This window comes from Tachypleus tridentatus, unplaced genomic scaffold, assembly GCF_004210375.1.
Source record: "Tachypleus tridentatus isolate NWPU-2018 unplaced genomic scaffold, ASM421037v1 Hic_cluster_2, whole genome shotgun sequence".
Taxonomy (NCBI): Eukaryota; Metazoa; Arthropoda; class Merostomata; order Xiphosura; family Limulidae; genus Tachypleus; species Tachypleus tridentatus.
In genome coordinates this window covers 18168949-18179632 of record NW_027467782.1, presented here as the reverse complement: position 1 = coordinate 18179632, position 10684 = coordinate 18168949, and the positions used below count along the sequence as shown (strand labels likewise).

At 33.6% G+C, this 10684-nt stretch overlaps 1 protein-coding gene and 1 long non-coding RNA gene across 2 annotated transcripts in view; both read right to left on the bottom strand.

Moving 5' to 3' along the window:
* The window catches only part of LOC143242211 (uncharacterized), a 558288-nt gene that overhangs the window by 510419 nt on the left and 37185 nt on the right, over positions 1-10684 (bottom strand). The gene's annotated exons all lie outside the window — the stretch shown is intronic.
* Positions 888-6210, bottom strand: LOC143243153 (uncharacterized). Its single transcript, XR_013024079.1, has 5 exons — positions 5784-6210; positions 3746-3849; positions 3443-3573; positions 3026-3156; positions 888-935 (listed from the first exon to the last, which is right to left on the bottom strand). It is a non-coding gene; the product is annotated as an uncharacterized LOC143243153 (long non-coding RNA).

Sequence of the window (10684 nt, the reverse complement as noted above, 5' to 3'; positions counted from 1 at the left end):
TTATATGTGGGTGATAATAATTTGAATTATAAGAATAATTTGGATGGAGAATAATTTTAACAATGTCATGAAAGAAAATGATCTTGTTGTAATGGCTGATCAGTCTCTTAAGCAATCCAAGCAGTGTGCTGTTGCTAATATTGGTAGGGCAAATAGTATTTTTTAATTTGTATATACAAAAATATTGAATACAAGTATAAATATGTTATAATTTCATTGTGTAGGTCACTGGTTGGACTGCATTTGGAGTATTGTGTTCAGTCTTGGGCTTCTTACCCTAGGAAAGCAATGAAGTTGTTGGAAATGATTCAGAAGAGGGTAACTAAAATGGTGCCTGGGATGGAGGGGTTGTCATTTGAGGAGAGATTAAGATCCTTAAAAGTTTCTCTCTCAAGAGTTAGAGGCGATCTGATTCAAATGTTTAAGATTGTAAAAGGATTTATAATGTTGATGCATCAACATTTTTCAAACTTAATAGTGAGAAGTATAGAACTTGGTGACACAAATATAGATTTAGGAAATATAAAAAATGACAACTTTATTTTCCAGTGCATATGAAGATATGTTAGTAAATTTGAGTGAGTTTAAAAGAAACTTGATACATATATGAATGACAAGTGATGACTAATTGTTTTTAATAGTATTAGTTTGGCTTAGAGGGTGGGACAGCTGAGATGGACCAATATATCCCTTGTTGTCCCTGAAACTTATGTTAACTTCTCATTATAACAACCATGCTGTTACAATTGTTATTACCAACTTCTTTCTATAACAACCACACTGTAACAACTGTGGTTTTCGTTTTACTCGTTTATTGATTTTTTAATATTATGGAACATACCTCAGTGACCTATAGTAAATAATTTCCTTTGTGGTCTCAATGCAGATGCCCATTCATCCACAATTCCTGTTATCAGAGCTTCCACGGTGTAGAACTATGAAAAAAACAAAAAACAGAAAAATATCAGTACACATGTTGTCATAACATAAGATCAAAGTAACATAATAACATAGTTAGACAGATCTATATAAATTGTACACTATATATTTAATGAATTAATGTTTTATGTAATAAAGTTTCAAACATACGTGTTATTATCTAGTTTGATAACCTAATACTTCATCTTGCGTAAGAGTACGTTTAAAGTATTGAGTTTTTTTATATAGAAGTTTATCTCTATGAATCACTGAAAAATGGTACTTTGAAATTACTTGTTTGTTTGTTTGTTTTGAATTTCGCCCAAAGTTACTCGAGGGGCTATCTGTGCTAGCCGTCCCTAATTTAGTAGTGAAAGACAAGAGGGAAGGCAGCTAATCATCACCATCCACCACCAACTCTTTGGCTACTCTTTTACCAACAAAATTGGGATTGACCGTCATATTATAACACCCCACGACTGATAGGGCGAGCATGTTTGGCGCGACGGGGATGCGAACCCGCGACCCTCGTATTACAAGTCAAACGCCTTAACACGCTTGGCCATGCCGGGCCCTGTTGAAATTTCTTACATATTAAAATACTTAACCAGCCATAAACAGTTAAACAATATGTGGTTACGCACCCATTCTTTGATTTGTTATATATAAAATAGAACATAATAATGTAAGCTCAGGTGACACATGGAACACTTGTAGCATATAAACACATGTATCAAGTAACGGTTGATGGATACAACAATTTGAAGCTAGAACTACATTTATGTAGCAAACATACGTAGCAGGTATCAACCATATAATGCATTAGTGATTTATGACAAACAAATGTAGTACATTACAAAAAACGACAGCATCTGTTAACTAGTTAGTTGGTTATTGCCATGAGTAACAGGTTACGCAAATGTAAAATATTATAAAAATATTATTACTGATGTATGTAACAGGTATCGGAGAAAAGGAGCAGACAGCAACAAAGTAGCTGGTTGCCAGGATATGCAGCATGCAAGAATAGCACTACTACGACGTGCAGAAAGCATGCAAGAGTCCCGAATAGTCATTTACTGCGAAAAAAACATGCACGCGTGTCAACAATCATGTTGCCATGCGACACGTGGCTTGTGTCCTAACAGATAATAAGGCGAAAGTGGAAATAGAATCTCTGACAATAATGACATATCAGAAGGTTGTATTTTGTTGAGATTAGTTAACACCACACATTTTGAGGTTAACTAAACAAGAAATTAACCACTAACTGCACGTCACATGATCATGCACATACGATTCTTAGATCAGAATTTTCCTTAGCTTCTGACACTGTTAACAGTATTGTTTCATAAGCCTCTGCCACTGCGCAGGTTTCGTTTGGTAAAACAATGAAGGTCAACACATTTAATAACAATGGACTGTATTATTTCTCCCATTACTAGTTCCACAGATTTCATGTACTAACCTCATATATACCAAAGACAGGTCTAATTTATAATAACACTAAACTGTCAGTTACTTGTTAATCTTTTTCTCATAGTGTTTCTCAAACTAATAAACTCATTAACTCAGTAATTAAGTGCAAACGTCACAGACTTATTAAATATTCAATTGTTGAAACAGTTAAAACGTGAAAACTCCCTCCAGACAAACAATAACACAAACGCGTAAATTAAAAAAATATAGTCTACAAAAGTATTTTGAGCTCTGAAAATTTTCCCATTTTTAAAAGAATATTTATGTCATTAAATGAAAATGAGAATATAAAATATGTACCTGGCTGTCAAATAACACACATCAACATATTATATGCTCACCCGGCTGTCAAATAACACACATCAACATACTATATGCTCACCTGGCTATCAAATAACACACATCAACGTATTATATGCTCACCTGGCTATCAAATAACACACGTCAACATATTATATGCTCACCTGGCTATCAATTAACACACATCAACATATTATATGTTCACCTGGCTATCAATTAACACACATCAACATATTATATGCTCACCTGGCTATCAAATAACACACATCAACATACTATATGCTCACCTGGCTATCAAATAACACACATCAACGTATTATATGCTCACCTGGCTATCAAATAACACACGTCAACATATTATCTGAATTAACAGAATGAGGAAGAACACAATTGACCATAAAGGGGGAGGTGGCAACTGTAGAACAACTTCTGGATAAACAAGGAAAGCAAACCCTGGACCTGAAGAAAATACACCATGTTAGATTATATTTGAACAAAGACCGTGTTTGTACTCTGTAAAAAAACACAGCAGGTCAGTGTCTGATAATACTTAGTTTATATTAAGATGTTGATACACTGTAACTTACCAATAAACGTTTCATTTTAAATGTTTTAGAACCAAGATTCAAGAAAATATTAATAAAGTTTGTTCTGAAATATTCTGTTATACGTTGATTTGGTACAGAAACAGAACTTTTAGTGTTTATATAAACAATTGAAGCACAAGAAGACTGAATTATCTCACCGGACTTCACAACGTCAGCAACTTCAGTCCCGTCGCCTTTCAAGTAGGTCATGTGACCGAGGACGGAAAATATCACAGTACCAGCAAATATGCTAGTAGCAGGGTTAACAATACATAGAATATTTCCGTCTCTAGAAATAAAGATGTAGAAACAATAATGAATGTGTTCAAAGTGTACAATAATATCTATTGAAAGAATAACGAATACAGAGTACAGAAAATTATTATATTGAACATTTTTGTGCGAATCATTGTTAAATAATCAAATAAAAAAATAAAAAAATTATTTTGTTTTTTTGTTACCGGAAGAAGTTGTGGCTAAACTTGTTGTAGCTTCCAAGAGTTACGACGGAACCGAAACCAATACCAAAGGTGAAAAACACTTGCGTTCCTGCTGTCACCCAGACCTAATAACATTAATACAATAAATTAATACTGATTACAAAGAGTTAACTTCTTTAAATTTAACACTAATTTAGTTTCGTTACGTTTTGATTAAAGAATTATTAACTAGTATTAAAGCTTGATAGCAAATAAACGAAAAAAAAAGTCTCTTGACAGTTACTGATTAACAATGACACTGTTTTCACTGAAGACGTAAACTATAGCTTCATTAGATGGGAAGTTTTATTTGTTGCCCAGCCTGGTTGTTAGTGTTTGTCTTCAGCGTCAGGGGCATTAAAATGTACGGTTAATCCCACTATTCGTTGGTAAAAGAATATGCCATTGGTTCTGTCCAACAACCTGTAACATCTAACATTAATATTTACTAGTGTTTATATCGTATATGAATGTAATAATAATAACACTAGTATATTGATATAATAACAATAACATTTAAATCTGAATATAATGACAATAACATGTATATATGAATGTAATAACAATAACATTTATATATATTCGTTGGTAAAAGAATATGTGATGGGTTCTGTACAACGACTACCTTCTGTCTTTTCAACAGATTAAAATCACTTACCTGATATATATAAACAAAAGCAGTTGTTCACCTCACGTGGAGAAAGGTCAGGAAAAACTGAAGATATGAGAAAAGTATTCAGGATTGGCTTTGCTTAGAAACCTAATTATTGTGTTCAAAGTTATCAAAACATTGCTGTAGTATAGTGTAATGCATAATTAGTAATTATGTAATAACCGGTTCTATCAAGTAGAAATGTTCATTATTATAGTATACTGTGCTATTAAATCGAAATGTTGTTTATTGTATTTTGCTTCAGTACTGCACCCAAAGTAATAAAAAGGCTTTTTTTAAATAACAGAATCGAGGAAAAGTAGTAGTAGTATCATCTACTGACAATTCTCGACACATCATTCTTGTTCTAAAAGTGGGATCTGACTGTCACTCTTATAACACACACACGGTACAAAAGCGTATAATGCGATTTATGATAACTTTGCGTGACTCAAAAGTCTCCGGTTTAACAGTTAGGCAAATTAACAACAAGGCCACTCTCGGCCATATGTAAAGTACTAAGGGCACATTAACCACAAAGCCACTCTCGGCCATATGTAAAGTACTAAGGGCACATTAACCACAAGGCCACTCTCGGCCACATGTAAAATACTATCAAATTAAATTGTTCTTAATTTAATTCAGTGTCCCCCAGTGTCTGTATGCTTATAACAGTTAATCCTAAACAAATGAGTAATTAAAACAGTTGACTAGAATCAGAGAAATACATTTAACATAATTACCGCACGATTCCCTAGGCAGTTGTGTCGTCATTGAGAACACGAAGTAGAATAAAGTCCAAGCTATTGTCACCACGTGGTGGATATTATAGAGACAAACGATGGTCATTGAAGCAAAGCCAATTCCTACTGAAAGTATAGATTACATAATGTACGAACTGTTGACATATTTGAGACACAAGTATGAGTTATATATATCCGGAAAAGGTGAAAAATACTAAGGCACTAGAAGTAAACAACAATAGCTACCTTTAAAGATAGGAATCAAATTCCAGACCCCGATACCACCAACGCTGAGGTACTGACCAATGGCCACTTCCAGGAAGAATAGAGGAACAGCACACAAGACTAAACAGATGAGATAGGGAAACAAAATGCCCCTAAATAACAAACAACAACATGTAATCCATCAGAACCATCGATTTAACATTTAGTAAGGTAAAGGTTTCATGTATATTATGTTGGATTAAACCACAAGACACATACCTCCACCATTTTCATAACACAAGTATGGAAATCGCCATACGTTGCCAAGACTGACAGCGTAGCTTATGCAGCTGAAAATAAAGCCCAGTTTTCCTACCCATTCCCCACGTTCTGGTTCGTTCTTTTTATCTGACTTTCTTACCTACTGGTCATCAGGTGTTGTGATTTTTCTACACTGACGATTTCTGATTTTTCATTTTTGGGAGCCATTTCTTGAATAAAGTCACAAATTTTCTACATTTTAATAAAAATTGAAACTGTAAAAAAACAAGAACATAATAATGTATTGTATTTACTACAAAAAATATTACATGAAGATAAACGTAATTATTATAAGAAATAATTATTTAATAGGTTTCATTTGTATTGTCGTTAGTACTTAAGAATGCTAACATAGTATTGGTGATATTAAATATGTGTATATATATCATCAGAGAAATTACGTACAACTATACTGATGGAGGCGTTACTTAATATCATAAGAGGTATCTATGTTTTATCAGAAATATTACTTATGCAGAATTATATATTATTATAAATATACGTAACTAATGCCAATAATAATGCAATAATTCACAGCCGTCGGCCAAGATACACCACTGATATACATTGTGTAATATTTATCAAAACATAAAAATATCCAAAAAATCACGAAAAATGTGTGACGTAACTAAAACTAACATTTAGCCTAATAGATAACACTAAATTAACACCCTTTGATATTTGCTACCCTACTCTGCATGGCAATTATAAGCGGTATACTTCCAAGATGTTTAACGTACGCTAATAGGTCGTACTGGCTTTGTCGCACCAATTAGTATTGACACAGTCACTGTGGTCAGCCACAGCTGTATCTTACGTAAATGACATCTTCTGTCACTGCGTTTTTAAAATTGCAGTAATTATATATTTGTAATTGATGAGATTCAAACACTTGTAAACTGAACACTATTTTTAATGATTCACTGAAGACTAGTTTATCTCTGGTAAATGCAATACTGCTGTATATACCTCTATATCAGCAGATATAGAGAAGTCGGTTTTTTAAATTGATAATGTTCAAATTTTTATTTCCTTTCATAGTGAGGTGTCGAAGCAGAGGCATGGGTAGAAATAGGCACGTTCCCAGATTCTATTTGACCGTGCCCGTAATTCCTAGTTGGCGTCTTGAAAAATAAAAATTGAAAATCATGATCGACAAATTAAAACGTCAAAAATTTCTGAAGATACATATGGGTCCGTTCTAGAAATCTTCTAGACACCTAGTGATACCTGTCCAGTCTATCCATTAGTTAGTCTGATTAGTTAATATAAATGTCACAACCTAATTCATTATTGAGTCTGATCAGTTAATATAATAGTCCCATCCTATCTATTAGGGTCTGATTGATCAATATAATGACACAAACCTATCCAATTGTGAGTCTGATCAGTTAACATAATAGTCCTGATCTATTACTGAGTAATTAGTTACCATAACAGTCCTGATGTATTGCTAAGTATTTCTAATCAGTTAACATAATAGTTCTGATCTGTCCCTAAATCAGCGGGAGCTTCACGCAATTGTACAGATTGCGTAATGTTGTCAAATATGCATATCATTTAGTAGATGGCGCGACCTGTAATACTAATCTTATTAGAATCGACGTGTTTTGTAACATCATGAAAATATGAAAGTTGTATGTTCATATTGTATGTTACGTCAGTTAAATGGCGCAAATAACCTGGTTATTTTTATGATGAAACAGAAGTCTTATAAATGTATGGAAAATAAACAAGTACTTCGTAGGAAAGACCAAAGGTGGTGAGGTAAGAAAGAAACCTGCGAAGTACAAACTAACGATATCAAATCAGAGATCTAACTTGGAATGAATTCATAAAATACAAACGACTTTTGTATACTCTCGTGATATTATACCTCAGTGTCATATTCTTGTAATTAAACACTAGTGAACAATATTTGTATGTGAAATGATTGGTAAAACCGCAAACGTATTTCTAATTTTGAACAACTTTTTATGCTGTGTTATGATTATGTTTAGAATTTTGAGAATAACTAGAGAGGTTGATACTTTATTTTAACAATAAAGGGGTGGTAGTTAGTGTTTATGAGGGTGAATCCAATTCTTAATGTATTAGTTCAAGCGCCGATATTTGAAAGTGTAAGAGCTTTGTTTGTTTGTTTTGTTTTTGAATTTCGCACAAAGCTATTAGAGGGCTATCTGTGCTAGCCGTCCCTAATTTAGCAGTGTAAGACTAGAGGGAAGGCAGCTAGTCATCACCACCCACCGCCAACTCTTGGGCTACTCTTTTACCAACAAATAGTGGGATTGACCGTCACATTATAACGCCCCACAGCTGAAATGGCGAGCATGTTTGGCGCGACCTTCAGATTACGAGTCGCACGCCTTAACACGCTTGGCCATGCCGGGCCGTATAAGAGCAATGCTAACTTCTAACATATCACTGGATACATGTGACTTACTTTTGATAACGGTAAAGGTAACTCATAAATGAAAAGCTACGTTTAGGGTCGATAAAGATAAATCTGAATTTAAACGTAATGACGAGGCTAGCGAATTTTGTAGTTAATCTGATCCTTGATGAAGACTTGGAGAAAACTGATATTTAGTGTTGATAGTGGTTAGATTGGTTTGTAACATACTAAGAGGTTGAGTTTGAAGGTTTATAAAGGAGGGAACTCATTTTAATTTGTATAAGATGTCGTTTAACAATTTTACTAAGAGATAAGATGTTTCTTTAGGTGTTGATGGTACAACTAGAAGCTTTAGAAACTGAGACACTTAAAACAAAAAACATACAGAATACTAGTAAAGAATTCAGGTTTCATAGTGAAGACGTAAGACATCCTTTTTACTGTTTTGAGCTACAGCACACGAACGATATTCACGTCACAAAGGTTCTCATGCCACGTGTGGCATTGAACTTTTCTTTCACGTGGAAACTGACTCAGCTAGTTAACAATTTACTGTACACACATGTGAAATCAGACAGACCGACGGATAACGCTGAGGAAGGTCTAGGAAAGCGTTTTAAGCCAAATAGTTAACTTTATGCTCGAGGTAAACCGTCTGACGGTGGAAACAATAAACAAAAAACAAACAAGTACACGAGAAGAGTTCAAGATAGAACTAAACATCGACCAACTGCTCGAAGCAACACAAATTGTTTGAACTCAACAATAATACTGTGAGCGAAACTAACAGCGAATCATTCAGGTATTTATTAGCGCCTTCTAGTGATAAAGTCCGATTTTCTGTAAATATTTATCTATGCACATTTCGAGAAGTTGCATTTATAATGGTTACTTTATATAACTGCTTTAAGGTATTCACGTACTTCAACAGAGTACAGTGCGATAATAATTATAAAACTATGACAGTCCGTCTATGTCAATAACAGATTTTTTTTTTACTTTGTTATAAATTGGTCTTTTACAATACAGGAGTGTGTATGTGTTTTCCTATAGCAAAGCTACATCGTGCTATCTGCTGTGTCCACCGAGTGGAATCGAACCTCTTATTTTAGCGTTGTAAGTCTAAAGACTTACTTCTGTCCCAGAGGGGGGATTATACATACATTATTCAGATACAAATATAAGAGAGATACAAAATAAAAATGTTTATTTTATAGTAGAATAAACCATCCTCACACTTAGAGTTGAAAGTCAAGAATGGACATCACTCTTATTAATATTTAACAATTCATTGCGTAAACAGTGTACTGTATGTTAAGTAATTGTGTGCAACATACTGTAAGCCTTATTAGTATCAAATAATACATGATGTTAAAAGTGTATTATGCGTCAATTATTCTTGTCAAAGTATAAACCTTATTCATATCTAATAATACACGGTGTTAACAATGTGCTGTGTTAAGTAATCTTGTAAAAAATACTATAACCTAGTAATATTTAATAATACATCGTGTTAACAGTGTGTTACATGTTCACTATTCTTGTGGAACATGCTATAAATCTTTTTTAATATATAGAAATAGATGCTGCTAAAAATGTGCAATCTAACCTATAAACAGAAATATTAATTAAGTTATAAAAATACACGATTTAAATCTGTGATAGTTTATTAATTTTTAAGCAGTACTGTCAATGACGAAAGTATAAATTTGACTACAGAAGCTATGAACAAAACCAAACATGAAAGTCGTCAAGGGCAATATAAAGTACGCGTAAAAAAGTTTAATCCAGTTTATTTTAGTAGAGTCAGACTGTATAGTTATTTCTGGTCAAATGCCAAGGACTGCTGGCCAAGATTAATCTATCGATTTTTTCCCTTGGTACTCAGTGTCTTAAGGCCATTAACTACAGAGTTTAATAGTTTCTTGTCTATGACAAAAACTCGTTTAATTTGCATGATTTTCATTAGTAAGTGATTTTAAAGAGCTTTGGAAAAATGGGTTTTTGATTAAAAATTATTAGAGAAAGATAGTTAGAAATATTATATCCTAACGATATTAAGTAAGGAATAATGTTATTAATATCATAATTATAGATCGTTATCCTTGACCCTTCTCTTTCTGGGGCGAAGGTATTACAATCGGGTCCGTGTGTGTGTATCTGTATTTCTCTAAAACTAATAGAAAGATAAAACAAGCTGACAAATCAGTTTGGGACAGTCCCTCTTAAATTTGATCACATAAAAATCCAGATCAAGATTCTGGATAACTTCGAAGTTGTTGGGTTTTTTTAATAATTGGAAGATAGGGTATTTTTGCAACTTGGGGTTAATAACTTTGTGAAGTGTGATCGAATTTGTATCAAATTTCATCAGTACATTATGGTTGAGAATCATCATCACACTACAAGAAGTGATGAATGATTATGGATCTTAGAAGGATTTTCTGAGTTTTCAAAATCCCGGAAAGGGATGAGGGAGTGCAATTTCTTTAATTGCTATTCTTTTAATTTAGGCTCTACGCAAGTACAGCGGTATGTCTCCGAATTTACAACGCTAAAATCAGGGGTTCGATTGCCGTCGGTGGGCTCAGCAGATCGCCCGATGT